At 48.9% G+C, this 18,374-nt stretch overlaps 1 long non-coding RNA gene across 1 annotated transcript; it reads right to left on the bottom strand.

Moving 5' to 3' along the window:
* Positions 1–3,421: 3,421 nt before the first annotated feature.
* LOC121044554 (uncharacterized) lies at positions 3,422–5,612 on the bottom strand. Its single transcript, XR_005797352.1, has 2 exons — positions 5,228–5,612; positions 3,422–3,658 (listed from the first exon to the last, which is right to left on the bottom strand). It is a non-coding gene; the product is annotated as an uncharacterized LOC121044554 (long non-coding RNA).
* Positions 5,613–18,374: the final 12,762 nt, after the last annotated feature.

Genomic DNA, 18,374 nt, shown 5'->3' with positions numbered 1-18,374 from the left:
GAAGACTTGGGGCGCCTGGGTGGCGCAGTCGGTTAAGCGTCCGACTTCAGCCAGGTCATGATCTCGCGGTCCGTGAGCTCGAGCCCCGCATCAGGCTCTGGGCTGATGGCTCAGAGCCTGGAGCCTGTTTCCGATTCTGTGTCTCCCTCTCTCTCTGCCCCTCCCCCGTTCATGCTCTGTCTCTCTCTGTCCCAAAAATAAATAAACGTTGAAAAAAAAAAAAAAAGAAGACTCAATCTTATTAATATGTCAATTCTCCTAAAACTGATCTATAGATTCTAAGTGATACAAATTCAAATCTCAACAGGCTCTTTTGTAGAAATCGACCAAAAATGTGTCTGGAGCTTCAAAGAAAAAAAATTAAAAGAGTCTAACAATTTTGAAAAATAAGAACAAAGTTGGAGAAATCACATAATTTGATTTTAAAATTTAATATAAAGCCACAGTAGTCAGGACAGTGTGTTATTGGTGCAAGAAAAACCATTTAGATCAATGGAACAAAATGGAGAATCCAGAAACAGAACCCTCCACGTAGGGTCCACTGATGTTTCACTGAGATGAAAAGGTCATTGGTGGAGACAGATACATTTTTTCAACAAATGGTGTGAGAACGATTGGATATCCCTACACACACAAAAATAAAAGAACACCAGCCCATACCTCACATCATATACAAAAATTATATATCATGTCAAAATATATCATAGACCTAAATGTAAAACCTAAAACAATAAAACTCTAAGAAAACATAAGAGAAAATCTTTCCGATGTGGGAATTGGGCAAAGGTTTTTTTTTTAATTTCTTCTCTACATAAGGCACAAAAAGTAGTAATCAAAACAGGAAAAAATCGAACTTCATCAAAATTAAGAAAACTGCTCTTTGAAGGACATTCAAGAAAACGGAAATGAAAAAAAAAAACAAATCATAGACTGAAAAACTATTTTCAAAACACACATATTATGGAAGACAACCCGTCCCCGAAGTATTTCGAAAGTCTCAGAATTCAACGCCACGAGCCAATTTTAAGATCCGGCAAAATATCTGAGCAGACACTTCAGGGAAGAAGAAATACGGATGGTAAATAAGTACATGAAAAGATGTTCAGTATCATCGGGGCGCCTGGTGGAGGGTCATGATCTCGCAGTTCGTGGGTTCAAGTCCCACGTCGGGCTCTGTGCTGACAGCTCCGAGCCTGGAGCATGCTTCGGATTCTGTGTCTCCCTCTTTCTCTCTGCCCCTCCCCTCTCGTGCTCTGTCTGTCTGTCTCTCAAGAATAAATAAATATTAACAAAAAAAAAAAAGATGCTCAGTATCATTAGTCATTATGGAAATACAAATTAAAACCACGAGGGGACATCACCACACACCTGGGGGGACAGCTAAAGTTAAATATATATATATATATATATATAGAGAGAGAGAGAGAGAGAGAGAGACAATATTATCACTGTGGACGACAGTGTGACAGTGTCTCAAAAAGTTACACATACTCCTACCGGATGATCCAGTCATTCCCCCATCGAGGTATTTATCCAAAAGAAAGGAAAGCATGGCCATAGAAGGAGTGGTACATGGATGCTCCCAGAAGCTGTATTTGTCATAAGTCCAAACTGGAGACAACCCAAACGTCCGCCAGCGCGTGAGTAGATAAACAACGGTGGTTGCATCCTACCGAGGCCTCAGCAGGCGAAAGGAATGAACTCCTGACACGTTCAACAACCCGGATGAATCTTAGAAGCGTCAGGTGGAGAGAAAGAAGTCAAACAGGAAGAGCTCCTGTATGATCTCACGGATATGCCGTTTAGAGAAAGTAGAACTCTAAGGGCAGAAATCCAACCTGAGGTTGCCAGGGGCTGGGGGAGGGGAGGTGTGACTGGCTTCAGAGGGGACCCGGTCCACTTTGGGGATGACACAAATACTCTGTCCCGATTGGGATGATGTTTGCACGACTGGACGTAATTGGCAAATCTCCCAAAACCGCACGCCCCAATTTTAGGATAGGTCCTTTACATTCCCAATAAACCTGACCTAAAAGACGCATTCTTCCAGGACACCTGCGTGGCTCCGTCGGTTACGCGTCCGACTTGGACCCAGGTCACGATCTCACGGTTCGTGGGTTCGAGCCCGGCGTCGGGCTCTGTGCTGACAGCTCGGAGCCCGGAGCCTGCTTCGGATTCTCTGGTCTCCCTCTCTCTCTGCCCCTCCCCCACTCACGCTCTGTCCCTCTCGCTCTCTCTCGAAAATAAACATTAAAAAAAAAAAAAGATGCATTCTTCTTATTACCGTATTCAGAGAATGTTTCCTTTTACTTTTTCCTTCTAAAAGTTTATCCTTAAAAGAGAGAAAGGAAACACTTTTATGCTAATTTCTTCTGATTAATACATGACTAAGTACCATATTTTTGTATGGAAAGAGCTATAAATAAAGATCTATAACGCACTTGCACGGTACATTTCGTGCATTGCACCTGACGAGGAACTTTGAGAGTCATTGCTTCTATAATAGTCCCTGGCACAGGATGGCGATGAGGAAGGTCGGCAGGGCTGGTGGTATCATGGCTTCCATTTTATAAAGGCAAAGATGGGAGTTAGAGTCTATGCTGAAGGTCACACAGCAGGTCGGTGGCAAGCCCTGAACTTGAATCCCTGTCTTTTTTTTTTTACCACGGAGAAAATGGTAAATTTTCCTTAATCTTCTCCCAGGAGGCAACAAAGTGGGGGGGTGGGGGGAGGGCGTGAGGTGGGCGTTACGTACGTAATTGCAAAGCCCAGCGGAGGGGAAAATTGATAAGCAGGAAGGAAACTTGTTTATAGACGTGGGGTTTATTTTGAGTGCTTTCCATAAACTAGCTCAGGAGATGTGAAAACGCCACCCACATCAGCCCCTGGAGCCTGCGAGGCGGCACAGGCCCAGGTGTGACAGGAGCCGGGGCCCACAGATGCTGCGTTTCCGCAGCTTCTTGGCTCTGACGGGTGGTGAGGTGGAGAGGGTAACCTGGACCCAAATTCCGCTGCACCCCGTGTTTGTCGTGTCCCCCTCTGCCCCGTGCAGGCCTGAAAGCCTCCTGTGGTACAGTCCTGGAAAAGCTGGCTCCTGTGGGCCTTCCCTGTCCCCACCCCCAGGCCTCAAGGAGGAACCCAGAACTGCCCTTTCTGCCCCAGGAGGCCTCCTCTGTGGTCACCTCAGTCCCCAGGTGACCCGCTCTCACCACCAGCTCGGCCCGGCCGCACCTTCCTTCGGGACTTCCAGCTTCCAGAACAACAAGAGAATAAGTTTCTGTTGTTTTCACCACCCCCCTGGACTGTGGGACTTGGTGACGGCGGGCCTGGGAAGCTCATACACAAAATTTTAAATAGTCTTTACTTCCCAGAGATTTTATGAAGCTGACCTGCAAGAATTTCCAAGGAGGAGGAAGCAAACCCACTTTCCCAGCTTATTTTACCACAGAACTTTTTTCCTCAACAAAACAAAACAAAACATTAGCGTTCCGGGAAAAGGCTCTTTGGGAAAGGGGGATCTTCAGGACTTATCTGTGGTACCTCAGGGAGATGACCCACAATAAGGGGGCCGAGGGGGGTCCATACAGCCTTGGTGCCCCTCCAGGGAGGGTGCTCTGTCCCACAGGCCCACCGCCAGGTCCCACGGAGAACCTCGTTCCTGCTCAGTGAAAGAACAAAGGAATGAATGATGTCAGCAGTGACGTCAGAGGACAGATGACTGAACCTCCCTCCACCTTCGGGTTTCGCTGTCAAAGGGAGGCACCGCAGGACATGCCCTTGCCCCCGGGGCCCTCACGCCACGCACACCCAGGGCTTTAGTTACACCACGCGAAAACGTCCGTGCTTTCTCCCCTCTGGGCCTTCACTCCTGCTGTCTAGAATGATCCCCGCTCCCACCCTCGGCCTCCTTGGCGGCTTACCGCTCATTCTGTAAGGCCTCATGAATGGTCCTAATAGAGTCCTGTGGCCTGGTGTCCAGCCAGGGTGGCCTTGCTGCCGTGGGACCAGCGACAGGTAAATTCTACTCCATGACATTCAGGGAACCAGGTTCCCCCCCCCCCCCCCCTCCCTCTCTCCCTCTCTTTCCTTTTTTTTTTTTTTTTGCTGTGGCATAACTTGTGTCAAATACGGTTCGGAAATATTCAGAGGGTAGCTCAATCAATTCTTACATATGTACACACCTGTGAAACTACCCCTCAGATGGAGGTACAGAACATTCCCAGCACTCAAGGCCTTCCTAGCTCATCGTTTTGTCCTCCCCTAGGCTGTTAGCTTTGGGCCATGGTCAAAATTTCCTCATATTGTCACTCCACATTCCAGCCCACAGGAAACAGAGATGGGGCTGGGTGGCGTGGAGGCACACAATTTCCTAATTAAAAAAAAAAAAATGTAGGGGCGCCTGGGTGGCTCAGTTGGTTGAGCGTCCGACTTCGGCTCAGGTCATGATCTCACGGTTCGTGAGTTCGAGCCCCGCGTCGGGTTCTGTGCTGACAGACGGGAGCCTGCTTCGGATTCTGTGTCTCCCTCTCTCTTTGTCGCTCCCCCGCTTTCTCTCTCTCTCTCTCTGTCTCTCTTTCAAAAATAAAGAAAGATTAAAAAACTTAAAAAAAAAATGTGATCTGGAAATGCACACGTCACTTCTGTCTACACTCCATTGGCTAACTCTTGGTCCTATTGTCATATGGGCTGCAAGAGTACCTGGGGGAAAAAAAATCCCTCTCCGGCGGCCACGTGTACCAAAACACTCATGAGGTTCCATGACTAAGGGAAGAAGGGGGGCCCAGGGTGTCAGGGAAGCAGGATGAACGGCCAGACAGCCGTGGCCTGCTGGAGCCTGTTCACGGAGGGGACTCATGGAGCAGTAGCAGGGGACATCAGAATCTGGGAGAGGAACGGACCCTGTCCTCGGGCTATGGCTTTTTAGCTGCATGATTAGTGGGGCACAGGCTCCTCCCCTAGCCTGATAGAAGCTAGGATCCAACGTGAGCCCTGGTGTGGTTCTGGTTCCAAGTCAGCCCTGCTATGTCAGCCTCCGTGCTTGGAAGGGCACCAGCCCCTCCTATGTCATTATCAGGGGCTGGAACTGAAGTCCTACCGTTATGGCTTCGGGCCACCCGACGACTCTACCAGAATGGATTGCTTTAAGCTCTTGGCTTTACCTTGTCTCCAGGGGGTTTTGCAAGAGACTAACTTAGAGCGAATTGGTCTGGGACAAATTCACCCTTACGTGTGAAAGGCACGACCGGCGGTGAGGGTCACAGTGGGCTCACACTCCAGCAGGGACGTCAAACTGCGAAAGCAAATTCAGTGTGCTAGAAGTTCCAACAGAAGTCCGAGGGGAGTGCTCTGTATGGAAGGCCACCGGTGCACAGAGAAAACACTTCATTGAGTCATTGGGAAAGCAGGAGCTCAGGGAAAGAGGGGAAAGGACACAGATGACAGAGGAAGGGCATGGACAAGGCACCCAGGGGCGTGACAGTAGGAGCAGTGAACCTCCTAACAAACAAATGTGGGGCCCCTGGGCTGCTCAGTCGGTTACACGTCCAGCTTCGGCCCAAGTCACGTCCTCACGGTTTGTGGGTTCGAGCCCCGCACGGGGCTTTCTGCTGTCACCGCGGAGCCCGCTTGGAATCCTCTGTCTCCTCTCTCTGCCCCTCCTCTGCGCGTGCTCTCTCTCAAATAAATAACCATCTAAAAAATCTTATAAAAAAACCCAAAACAAACAGATGTGAAATATACATAGGGGAAGAAGTACGATAAAAAGAAACGTATAGCAATAAAGGTTTATAGTGAGCGTTTAACTAAACTGGCTCTAACTTTCCTGGAAGTCAAAGCATAAAGGGAACCCACCAGATGATATAACTTCCACTGCCTGATACAAATAAGTACTCAGGCGTGTCAAGAGTGATATCTTCCATGTGTCCCCTCACATATACTTGGTTTTAAAATTAAAAGGAATTCAAAATTATCAGCCAAAGAGGGGAAATAGGTCTACTATAATGTCTTGAGAAGTCTTAGCAATCTCTGTTAGAGTAAGGGTAGCAATAAATAACATAGATCTAAACAGAATCCGGCATAAAACCACATTGCAGATAATTAGGCACCTAGCCACGCCTTATGTTAGCTAGCATATATATTAGGCTAAGCTGCTATGTCAGAGGCCCCCAAATACAGTGCCTTAAAATGGAAATGTGTTTTTCTTTCACATAACAGTCTGAATGTGGGCAGTAGGCCAATGTTGGCAGGTGTCTCTGCTCAGTGAGGTCATTTAGGGATCCAAGTTTCTTCCCTCTCGTCGCTTGGCCATCCCTACGCCTTTGATGAGGGAGCATAAGGCAAGCTGAGGGCCAAGCACGAGTTAACAACACCCCCCACCCCGGGTGGGATCCGTGTGACAGTCTCCGGCACTCCCGGCTGCCCCAGGGCAAAGGAAAGGAAAGGAAACAAATGGTTAACTGACAGAGATCACAGTCCCGCAGGACAGGAGTCTCCATCAAGGAAAAGGCGATCTTACCAACAGAAACCTATAGCCTCCGTTTCCTGGAGCCCCAACATCACCCTCCCCTCCATGGTGATGTGGGGAACAAAGGCAAGAAGGTGAAATTACATTTCCTTATGACCTGCAGCCCATTGACACATCCTTGAGGCAAATACAGAGTAGAACCTTTCTCTGGGAACCCCATACTGTCACGATGTTAATGCCTCATTAGAGGGAAAACAACCTTAGCTTGATAGCAAGGCCTCCGGTATCTTGGAGTCCTCGTTAGCACATCACAGTCCTTCTGGAAGCCTCCCTTGCGCCTTTACCTCTCCCAACACCCTAGTATGTAACTAATCACTCTTCACAAACCCAGCGCAGCTCTTCCCGCCCACGGGTCCTGTCCCTGTGCTTTAATCAAATCACCTTTTTTGGGCCAAAGGCATCTCAAGAATTCCTTCTTTAAAAAAAAAAAACAAACAAAAACACATGTATTTATTTTTGAGACAGAGAGAGACAGAGCATGAACGAGGGAGGGTCAGAGAGAGAGGGAGACACAGACTCCGAAGCAGGCTCCAGGCTCTGAGCCGTCAGCACAGAGCCCGACGCGGGGCTTGAACTCACGGACCGTGAGATCATGACCTGAGCCAAAGTCGGATGCCTGACCGACTGAGCCACCCAGGCGCCCCTTGGGTGATGTTTAAACCCAGTCAGGCCGCCTCGAACCACCTAAGAGTTTTGCAGACCGTGAGGCCCTCAACACCAGCAAGAGGGCAGGAGCCTGCCCGCGTCACCCAGCAGGTCCCTGGCCCAGCTGGGAGGGCAAGAGGGGAGCAGGAGAGAATGAAACCCAGGGCACCGCACCTGCAGTCATTTGTGTGCGTTGTCAACCGCTGGGGCTCCCGCTTCCCCGGAATTTGTTTGTTGTGAACAGAATTCTCTTCTCAGCCCGGAGCGGGACCAGGAGTTTCTGGGGCGGCTCTGTGACTCATGGACACCCGGAGGGGCAGCCCAGAGGACACCAAAACAGGAGATGGCCGGGAGGGAGTGCATAGCTGGAAGCTGAGCTGGCATTTGATGAGGTGCCCGGGACTTAGGGCAGGAACAGCAGTGCTCTCTCGCCCGAGCACCCCTCCCGGAAGGGATGACTCCGCGGGACCCGAGGGCGCCCCTCCCGAGGACGTCTTCTGTGCAGCAGCAGGAGTGGGAGGCCCATCGGGTGACCATGGACCCAAGACCACAGACGGGAGCTTTCACAATCTGGTTAATGTTTGCCTTCTCCCCTGAGACTCCACGTTCCCCGAGAGGGGGATCGTGCCGGTCTTTCCCACTGTGCTATCCCTAGTGCCTGGCACATAGTAGGTGCTCAGTGAATCTCTGTTGACTGATATCGTCCCAACTCAGCCCCACCTGGAGCCACAGTACAGGAATGTTTATCATTGCCACCCGCCAGGAACTGAAGGAGGTGTCTCCCCCTACGATATCTTGGTTCATTTCAATAACCTTGAGAGTTCGGTGTGATTATCCTCACTGGGAACAGACAGAGCCCCTCCTGGACGATGTGCTCTCCTCTCAGGACGACAGACTTCCAAAGCAGAGGGGCAGAAGCAGACCCTAGAGACAGCTCAACCGCTTGATCATTCAAAGAGCAAGATGCCGAGGCTGGTGTCTCACGAGAGGGCAGAAAGGGGAGGAGTGGCCAGTCACTGAGGACGGCAAGGAGCCAGCTGGTGTTCTCGGTGCTTCCCAATCGTCCCCTTTGATGAGGGAAACAAAGGCAAGAAAAATGTAGTTTAAATTAAATTCCCTTACAGCCTGCAGCCCATTGAGAGATGTCAGAGACCCGCAGCGTGGAACGTTCCCCAAGACGTTTATGGCCGCCCTGACGCCTTTGTGTTTACGCTTCCTTAAAAACTAAGAGCAACCTTATCTTGACAATTGCTAAATCTTCAGGGTCCTGTGAGCCCCTGCTTTCAGCATACAGAGATTCCTTAAAAACTGACTTTACCTAGGGGCGTCTGGGTGGCTCAGTCAATTAAGTGTCTGACTTCAGCTCAGGTCATGATCTCGCGGTTCGTGGGTTCGAGCCCCGCGTCGGGCTCTGTGCTGACAGCTTGGAGCCTGGAGCCTGCTTTGGATTCTGTGTCTCCCTCTCTCTCAGCAACCACCCCCCACCCTGCTCGGACTCTGTCTGTCTGTCTCTCAAAAAAAAAAAATTAGAAAAAATGAAATAAAAAACTTTATCTCTAGCCCCACCCCTCACCAACCTACAAGTATATAATCAGTTGCCCTTCACAACCCCAGTACAGCTCATTCTGCCCACGGGTCCTGTCCCTGTGCTTTAATAAAATCGCCTCTTTGCGCCAAAGGCATCTCAAGAATTCTTAGCCGTTTGCTCACGAACCCCACTTCACATTTCAGCACCCTTGACTGATCCTTGCACGAACCTTGCGCGCTGTGACCCCCTTACCCCATCTCCCAGGAGAGAAATAGGCTGACAGGGGTGAGTACTTGCCCAAGTCCCTCAGCTACGGGCACAGGGCAGGGCTTGGGCCCACGTAAGTCCCATGGCAAGGCCCCGGCAGCTTCCACTTCTGCCCGCTCGACACTTGAGTTTTGCCGGCCTGAGTTGTGTCCCCTGAAACTCAAGCGTCAAGGCTCTCCCCCGCATGACGGTATTGGAGTCGGGGCCGCCAAGGAGGTGGTGAAGGTTAAGTGAGGTCATGAGGGTAGAGCTCTGACCTTGTAGGTGGCCTTGTAGGAAGAGTACGGAGAGGCCAGACCGTGTGACAAAACAGCAAGATGGCCGGATGCAACCCAGGGGCCCTCAACCAACAACCGGCTGTGGTGGCCTCCTGGTCTCAGACTCCCTACCTCCAAATGCATCTCCATTGTTGAAGCTACTGTGTCTATGATATTTTGTTACGCACCATCCCCCCCCTCCGCAGACTGAAACAAGTTTTCCAACATCAAAACCAGTGACACAAGGGAGACACACTCTTAAGGACTCCTTTCCCCGTCCTTCAGTATTGGCGGGGGAGGGGTGGGAATTGGTTGACCATCGCCCCAGGCCATCATAGAGTTTATAGGGGAACTGAGAATTGCCTGAGGGCCAGGGCCTGCTGGCCTAACTACCTCATAAAGAATTCCCCGGGGCACAAAGGCTTCACAGAAGCTTCCAGAATCCCCTTGAGCAATTCTTCCCAGTCTGAAGATCCCTTCTTAGGAATGGGACCTCATGACGCCTCCCTGGAGTATAATTGCCTGATCCCCCCGGAGGGTGCCTGTTCAGCCAAGAATCCCTCACATCTCCCCACTTAACACAGAGCATCTACACCATGTGATCTGAGCCGGATCTCCGAAGGACTTGTCATCTCCCCAATTTCCTGCAAAGGAAACTGGGGATCACGGGGGCCCCCGACTTGCTGAGTAACAGCAGTTCTTGCATCCCAGCCTCTGTCTTCTGATATGAAGACCAGGGTCCCGGGGTCAATGCCACAGCCACCCTTTGCTGAATATTCTCATTCAAACACAGTGCAAAGAAGTACGTTTGAATAAAGTTTATTAAGTGAATCACTTTATGGGCAAACAATTAAATGCAACATGACAACTACGTAATTAGAGCTCTTTGAATACCTTGCCAGCCAGAGAGAAATAACCCGAAAAGGAGGGAGGAAGAGGGGCAGAGGAGGAGGGAAAGGGAGAAGACATTTTCCCTGTCTCTTGTGGACCTAGGCTCCTAGACTCCATCACCTGTTTCCCTGGGTCTAGCTGTCACGGACGGAGGCCATGGGCCAGGCCCTGGTGAGGGCCGAGTCTCAGGCATGGCTCGTGCAAGCCCCCTGGAGGGCCGCTGCACTCTGTCACCTCTCCACTAAACGGTGCCCAGCAAAGCAGCCCCTGGAAATAGAAGGCATGGTGATGTCAGGCTCTGTCACCTCAAACTTGTGACATGGCTTCAGGGTCCTCCAATGCTTTGATCACCCCCTTCTTGAAACATGCCAGGTTTGCTGGTAAATTCCAAGTTTGAGCATTTTGGGGATGCTTCATCCCTTACAAAGTGCTTCCACAATCCTCGTCTCATTTGTGCCTCACTATACCCTTCAGAGGAAGCTACTGTAACCGGCTCAGTTGTAGAGAAAAGGAAAATAAGATTCGGAAGCGAATTAGCACCCAGGTCAAGTAACCAGTAAGTGACCGAGCCATGCTTTGAACTCAGATCTTCCTGGATCCACAGCCAGTGTTCTCTCCATCTTCCAACTTGCCTCCCTGTCTCACTCCCGACACCCCATTAATACACATGTGTGTCTAACTCGGCAGAGTGCATACAAATTTGCCCACATTCTGAGACTAGGAGCCGCGTGTGCCCTTTGAAGGAAACTATCTGTACCTGTTTCTAAGAAGGCTCTGAAACCATGGAAGTAATGCCTGGGAAGGAGCCCTGTCAATTGCTGAACCGCACAAATGTGTGTCGAGGCCGAGGTCAAGGTTACTTGCAGGAAATAGGACAGGGACCCCAAGGTCACATGGTATAGGCTCCTCGGGCTCTCTCCAGACTCTGCCTGGCTGAGACTCCCCCACCCAGTCCCTGCCACAACCCCACCATGTCCTAAAGCCTCCACCTCTCCATCAACACAAATATAACTTAAAACATGTTTGATGATTCACAGCAAAGAACAGAACGGCACCCCGGCATCTTAGCAGGTATTAGTTCTGCCAGAGCAAATCCCGATGGCTTTCAACAGCATCACACGCTTCTTCAAAAGTGCAAAGTGATTCCGGCCTTCGCAGTAGATGTGAAACCAGAAACGGAGTTTCAGATCTGCATTTTGAAGGGCTTCGCAAAGTCTTCCACCGGAAATAGAAATGCTTTTGCTTTTTGCCGAAACTCGTGAAACAGTTCGTTTCTGAGCTCTTTGAGTGATCTGATTCTTTTCACGGCTGGGGTACAAAGGGGTAATATGGAGATTTATACGTAATTCTCTTACAAGTTTTTCCCCCCCCCCCCGTATCTAATAATTCCACTGAAATCCAAGTGCATTGCCTCCTAGATTTCTTTGTGGCTTAATCATACAATTGCTTCATTAACTCTGATGCATGCTCGTGAATCGAGCAAAAAAATTAAGAAGAGCTAGGAAAACAAGCCACGACAGACACGTGCGTTCCTGAGTTCTGAACACCTGTGGCGTCTAAGGCCTGCTCCTCCCTAACCGCCTCCCCTCCCTTACAGAGATGGGGCCGTCCTGTCACCCCACCCTTTTCCCCGCTGTCTTCCCACCGTGAAGGAAAGGGCCGTCACCCTCCTGAATAATGAAGACCTTCTGCCTCCGGCTCCCACATCCGGTCCCCAACTGTGACCTGCTTAACCTCCCGCGTAAGTGCCTCACGCTGAGTAGTGCCCAAGAGCTGCAGAGAGTCAAGGGTGGTGGGGACGCCCATATCTCCATTGTTTGCGCTGAGAAAACGGACACCCGGAGAGGAGACGCGACTTGACCAAGGTGACATCAACCAAGAGGCCAAACCAGGTCTCGGATCCATGTTTCCTAGCCCGGTGCCTTCACCCCTTCCTCCCCTGGGCCACGGATGGGTCCTTCCTTCCCTCCAAGCAGCACCTGCTTGCCTGCCTGGCCGCTCTCCCGGGGATGCCCGCTGCCTCCTGCCCGCCTCCCTCAATCCCCCATTCTTCCCATCTCCACAGTAACGGTTCTCTCCCCACTACATCCCTCAATGCCTTCCAAACAGGGCCCCGAAGCTTCCACCTGGAATTGGAGGACACGCTCGCTCTACCCTTCCCACTACTTCCGGCAAAAACCCCACGAGCCCATCTGCTCTCCACCTTTTCCGGTTTCATTTCCTTCCAACTCCAACCACCCGTCAGCGGCTCCCCGCCCTCCACGTGCTGCTGGAGCACAGCGCTAGGCCCGTCTCCAGCACCCATGGCCGTCAGCTACCCGGCAGCTCTCTGTGGGATGTACTCACTCTGGAGTGGGGCTGGGCACTCCGGGGTGGGGTGGTGGCGGGCGGGAGCCACAGCTTAACCATTTTCGAGCAACTTTCCTTTTGGGCCCAATGCTTAGCACACCCCAGACATTCAACAATCAGGGACTCCATAAAGGCAGAATGGGTGAATGAAGTGACAGTCCTTTTGAAGAGTGATAGTTCTCAGCATATTAACTAAAGTTCCCCCAAACTGTCACAGTGATCGTTGTCTATACTGCAAAGGATTTCCAATGGAAAGAGTTACCAAAATAAACCTACCTTCTAAGATGCTGAGTAAGGGCAATGCGCATCAACTGTAAGGAGGACCCAAGCCAAGGACCTTCTGCAGAGTCACCAGGGAGTCCCCCCACAAAAGGAGGCACAGACACCTCCTACCAGGGGTCACTGAGTCAAGAGAACCAGCCCTACTCTCAGGGGCATCTCCCGCCCTCCCCCGCCCCACGCTCCTACCAGGTTAAGATTAGACTGGGGTGGAGGCTATGGGACAAATGCCCAGCACCAGGGAGCTCACAGCCCAGTAGAACTGGAACACACAGCCAAAGAGAGCTCTGCCTTGGAGCAGAAGGCCATAGATACAGTCAAAGGGGACCCAGCAAGACGTGACCAGATGGAGGGAGACTGGCTTTGAGGGAGAGGTGGCCTCTCAGAGCTGGACCCAAGGGCTTTCCACTCTCTCACTCCGCCACCGTCTGCAATGTCCTCCCTCGTGGCCACACACAGGCTCTATCGCAAGCAAAGGGCCTCTAGTCCCAGAGGAGGGCATTTCCTCCTGGGAATTTCTTTTCTTAGAAACATCTTTCCCCAGAAACACCTTTCCCCTTTGCAGACTTGGCCAAGATGGGGCCACATTTCACATTCAAACAATCACAACTCAGGAATAGAATTATCATGGCAATTAACCAACCATCACTCCCTGGGGCAGGGGGCCCGAGGACACAGAGCCCCTCACTTTGAACAACGCTGGGGTTTCGATGGCGAGGAAGGAAGCAGGGGACAGTCGCGGTATCAGTCGTTAAGGCAGAACGTCAGACGGCGTACTCAACCTTCGTAGTGGACTATCGGCCCAACACACCCGCTCCTGTGGTGCAACCAAACGTCAGCCATGAGGGACAGTGTCAATGGCCTCCCCAAATCTGGATCTTCCATGCAGTTCTGATACACGCGAGTCACCCGAGCCTGTTTCGCATCTGAAAACTGGGGATTATAACCCTTCGCTCAGACACGGTAAAGATCAGATGGGGACAGATGGGCATGCTCTCTGTGACCTTATATATATATAACCTTATTCCATGTAAAGGAGACTTCTTGTCTTCTCTTCAGAACTGTGCAAAACACGACTGGGATCCAGGATGCGGTTCGCTGGGCGGCACCGAAGGAGGCTATTTTGGGAGGAGCGGTTACTAAGAAACGCCCGGCTCTGGTAACCTTGACAACCATAGGTAAGACAGAATGATGGCGCATCAAATTTCTGTATTCCATTGCTGTCTCCTCCTCACCAAGCTTGTATCTGGTGATGTATTTGTCAGACGAGGCATCTTCCCAGCGCCCAGCGGAGCCTGGCACTGGTCCGCCAAAACTACTCCTAGACAGAATGGTCCAGGCGGGCTCTTGAAGGACATGGACGACTCCCTCCTTCCGAGGTCACCATGGAAGGTGCGGGGCGCCCACCTCCTGCCTCCCTCCTTCTTGTGGTTCTGAGCAGCATCCCATCCTCACTCCAGCTGGCCAGAGCCAGCCAAGCACTGTGGGCAGGAGTCAGGATTGCATATAGTACACCTGGTTAGCAGTCACGAGCTCACGGAGCAGCTCTCGGGGGCCGGTGGGGCTTCCAAGGAGGTGCAACAGTCATGCTCCCTTGTAAACCCAAAGGGTTTGAACCATTGTTTCTATTGAGTAGATGTAGAAGACGCTAGAAGATATGAACAGGTAGAGAAGGATCTTTATAACCAGCGTGTAGGGTGCAAAGACTGCCATTGCTACAGGTGCCCACATCCCCGCAACCCAGGTGAAGACCAGAACAAGGCTGACATCCTCCCAGCCCGGTGCGCCCTTCCCCTCATCCCCCCACCGCGTCCCGGTCCATCGGGGAATTGTACGTCCGCGTTGCCTTGTCGTGCTTCATGGCCTTACCGTGTTTGTCTCCCTGAAGAGGTATTCAGTTTTGCATATGTTTGAACTTTCCATAAGTGGAATGATATCGACTCATGCTTTCCTCACTACTTTCATCATTCCTTTTTCTTCAGCCCATATTCCTGCTTGTCTTCTTTCTCAATGCACGTGTTCATGGCGCATTTGTTTTTGTGGCCCTACAGCCTTCCGCCGTGCAAATACACCGAGAATTTAGTCATCCCTTCTCCGTTCTCAATGAACGCTTAGGTTGTCTCCAATTTGATGCCAGTGGGAACAGCGCTTCTCTGAGCATCCTTGATAAGGTTTTCTCTAGAACAAATTCTTAGGAGCGCAGGGAAGACGGGTCCCCAGGCTCAGACATCTTCAGCTCTGCCAGGTAGCACCAAACTGTTTCTTCAAGTACTCGCGTACGTCGAGAATGTGTCCGTCCACACTCTCGCCAGCAACGAACAGACTCGTGAATTCTCTTCATATCTCTTTAGGGAGCAAGAATTCTTGTGCAAATGTATCAGACTTCCCCCACCTTTACCTTTATGATCTGTATTCCTTTGTATCCTTGTTCAAGAACTTCTATCTTAACTTCGGGTCATAAAGACAAATACTCTCTTATCTTCTTGAAGTTTTATAATTTTGACTTGTATAGCTAAGTCTTTAATCTGCCCGGGATTGGTTTTTGTAAATGGCACGAGGAAGGATCCCATTTAACTTTTTTCTCCCACGTGGTTATTTGTATTTCCACACCTTTAATGATAAGTCCATTTCCCCCACTGGCCTACGTGGCTTTGTTTTGTCGGAAATTAAGTTTCTATGCATGCCTGTTCTATTTCTAGGCCTATGTTCTATTCCATTGGTTTATTTTTAAACATTTTTAAGTTTCTTTATTTATTTTGAGAGAGGGAGTGAGTGGGGGAGGGACAGAGAGAGAAGGAGAGAGAGAAAGACAGAGAGAGAGAGAGAGAGAGAGAGAGAGAGAGAGAATCCCAAACAGGCTCCGCACTGCCAGCGTGGAGCCCAACATAGGCTCGCAACCACGAACCGTGAGATCATGACCTGAGCCAAAACCAAGGGTCAGAGGCTTAACCGACTGAGCCACCCAGGTGCCCCTCCATTGGCTTATTTTTACATCTCTGCCCCAGAGCCACACCATTACTGTGACTTTTCACTAAGTCCTACTATCTTTCAGGGCTAGTCTCCACCTTGTTCTCCTGGAGAACAAGGCTGTTTGGTTATACTTGGCTAATTGCTTTTCTCTATACATTTCAGAATCAACTTGTCACTTACTGCATACAAAAAAATTGGTGGGGTGCCTGCGTGACTCAGTCGGTTAAACGTCCGACCTCAGCTCAGGTCATGATCTCACAGTCTGTGAGTTCGAGCCCCGCGTCAGGCTCTGTGCTGACAGCTCGGAGCCTGGAGCCTGCTTCGGATTCTGTGTCCCCCTCTCTCTCTGCCCCTCCCTGCTCATGCTCTGTCTCTCTCTGTCTCAAAAATAAACAAAAACATTAAAAAATATATACTTTTAAAAAATTGGTGCTTAGAGTCACATAGAACTGATGTGTAGGTTGGTGTAGAAAGGATTAACACCTATATGATTTTGAATATCTTGTATCAGTGGACCTGACATATTTTGCCATTTATTTTTTTAATGCCTCTCAGTACAAATCCTATCATTTTCTCAGCCTCGGTATTCCGCCCTTTTAAATGTATTTCTTTGCACTTAACACTGCTTGTTATATGAGAAGTGACATTTATAGTATTTAATTGGCTGTTTGACTAGTAAAGTGCACTTGACTCTCTCCTGCCTTTCCTCTACAAACTGTATCTCTGGGTAACCCACAAGCTGATAAGGATCTGATTATTTTTACATCAGTGTTCTAGCTTAAATGAAGGAATGACAGAATTAGATTGTCACCATTTCCCAATGCCTGATATATTCATGGTTATTGTCAATGATCGTAATACTTGCTGACCTTCCCCCAAAGGTAAAGAATCAGTTATTACATGGCTCCTGATTAAAGGGCACACAAATACCCTATTAAGCAGCCTTGCCTAAAAAAAAAAAAAAAAAAAAAAAAGAATCTAAAACTAAGTCTTTAGATTGAATTAATAATTTACAGGAAGAACAGAGAATAGGACACCTTAAACAACCCCATGGACACGCAATAAACAAAATCCACAACCAACAATCCAGTCGCTTCAACAAATAAGTTGCAAGGAAAATAAAAATTAAAAAAGCATGGAGAGGATTTTATAGATCGCAAGAGATACAAGAGACATGCCAACCAGCCAGTGTATGATTCAGACAACTGTGTATATGGGAATTGCAGAAATTTGAAGTCTGACTACATTTAAGGCTTTATTGTTAACATCTGTTTTTAGGTGTGAGCGTGGTATCATGATTCTGTTTTTAGAATGTCTCTATCTTTTAAAGGCACATACTGAAATCCTTATGGATTAAATTGTGTAATGTCTGGGATTTGCTTCAAAAATAATCCAGGATGAAAAAAAAATTAAAAAAAAAAAAAAAAAGGCCGGGGGGTGGCGCCTGGGTGGCTCAGTCGGTTGAGCCACCGACTTCAGCTCAGGTCATGATCTCACGGTTTGTGAGTTCGAGCCCCGCATTAGGCTCTGGGCTGACAGCTCGGAGCCTGGAGCCCGCTTCGGATTCTGTGTCTCCCTCTCTCTCTGCCCCTCCCCCGCTCATGCTCTGTCTCTCTCTGTCTCAGAAATAAACATTAAAAACAAATTTAAATAAAATAAAGAAAAGTAATCCAGGATGGAGGGGTTGGTGGGCATCTCTGAAACAGCAATGCCTGTGAGCTGATGAATCATTTAAGCTACTGATATATGCGTGGGCACATGGGACTTTATTAGGCTATAATCTCCACTTCCGTACATTTTAGAAATTTCTCACAGTACAAAGCCTTTTTTTTTAAGACTAAAAAGAAAGGGGGCCATTCATTCATTGGTTACAACGTTCTACATATCAATATACATACTACATCAAGGCTTATTAAATGTATTTCTCAAACTGTCTATATCCACACTGAATTTTTTACCTGTTCTATCGGTTAATGAGAAAAGTATACGTAAATCTCCCAATTCGATGTAGATTCATCAATTTCCTCCTACAATTCTTCAACCAACTTTTGCTTTATATATTTCAAGGCTACATCAGCAGGTAAACGCCAGTTTCAAGAATTGCATCTTTTTATTATGCAGTCATCCTTTTTAATCTCTAGTAGTAACGCTTTAACCGGAAACTCTATTTTATCTGCCATCAGTTTATAGCTACACCTACTTCCGATTAGCATTTGCCTAATACTTTTTCCATACTTTTACTTCTATTCTGCATGCTTCTGGTTTGCCTGTTTGGTTTGGTATGTGTGCTTACTTTTTACTACAGAGGTGTCCATAAATGCACGAAAATACATAGACTAGTATAATACATCTCATATAACCATTATCCAATCCCAGCAATGATTAATGTCCAAGCATGGCCGATCTGCCCGGCTATCCATTTACCTCCCCCCTAACCACTCATCTACCTATTCTGAAATAAACTCCAGCCCTTACATTTCAGATGTGTCCCGTAAATAGCGGAAAGCTACGTGTGTTTTCCTAGCCGGTGTAGATTGTCTCTTTTAAATGAAATTTTAGTCCACTTACATGTGTGATGGTTACTGATGCATTTTGGTTTCTTTCTTTACCATATTTTGTTCTTTATATGTGCCCCGCTTTTTTTTTTTTTTTTTTTTTTTTTTTT

This window comes from Herpailurus yagouaroundi, unplaced genomic scaffold, assembly GCF_014898765.1.
Source record: "Herpailurus yagouaroundi ecotype Mexico unplaced genomic scaffold, PumYag 188, whole genome shotgun sequence".
Taxonomy (NCBI): Eukaryota; Metazoa; Chordata; class Mammalia; order Carnivora; family Felidae; genus Herpailurus; species Herpailurus yagouaroundi.
This window is presented reverse-complemented; position numbering and strand designations above follow the sequence as displayed.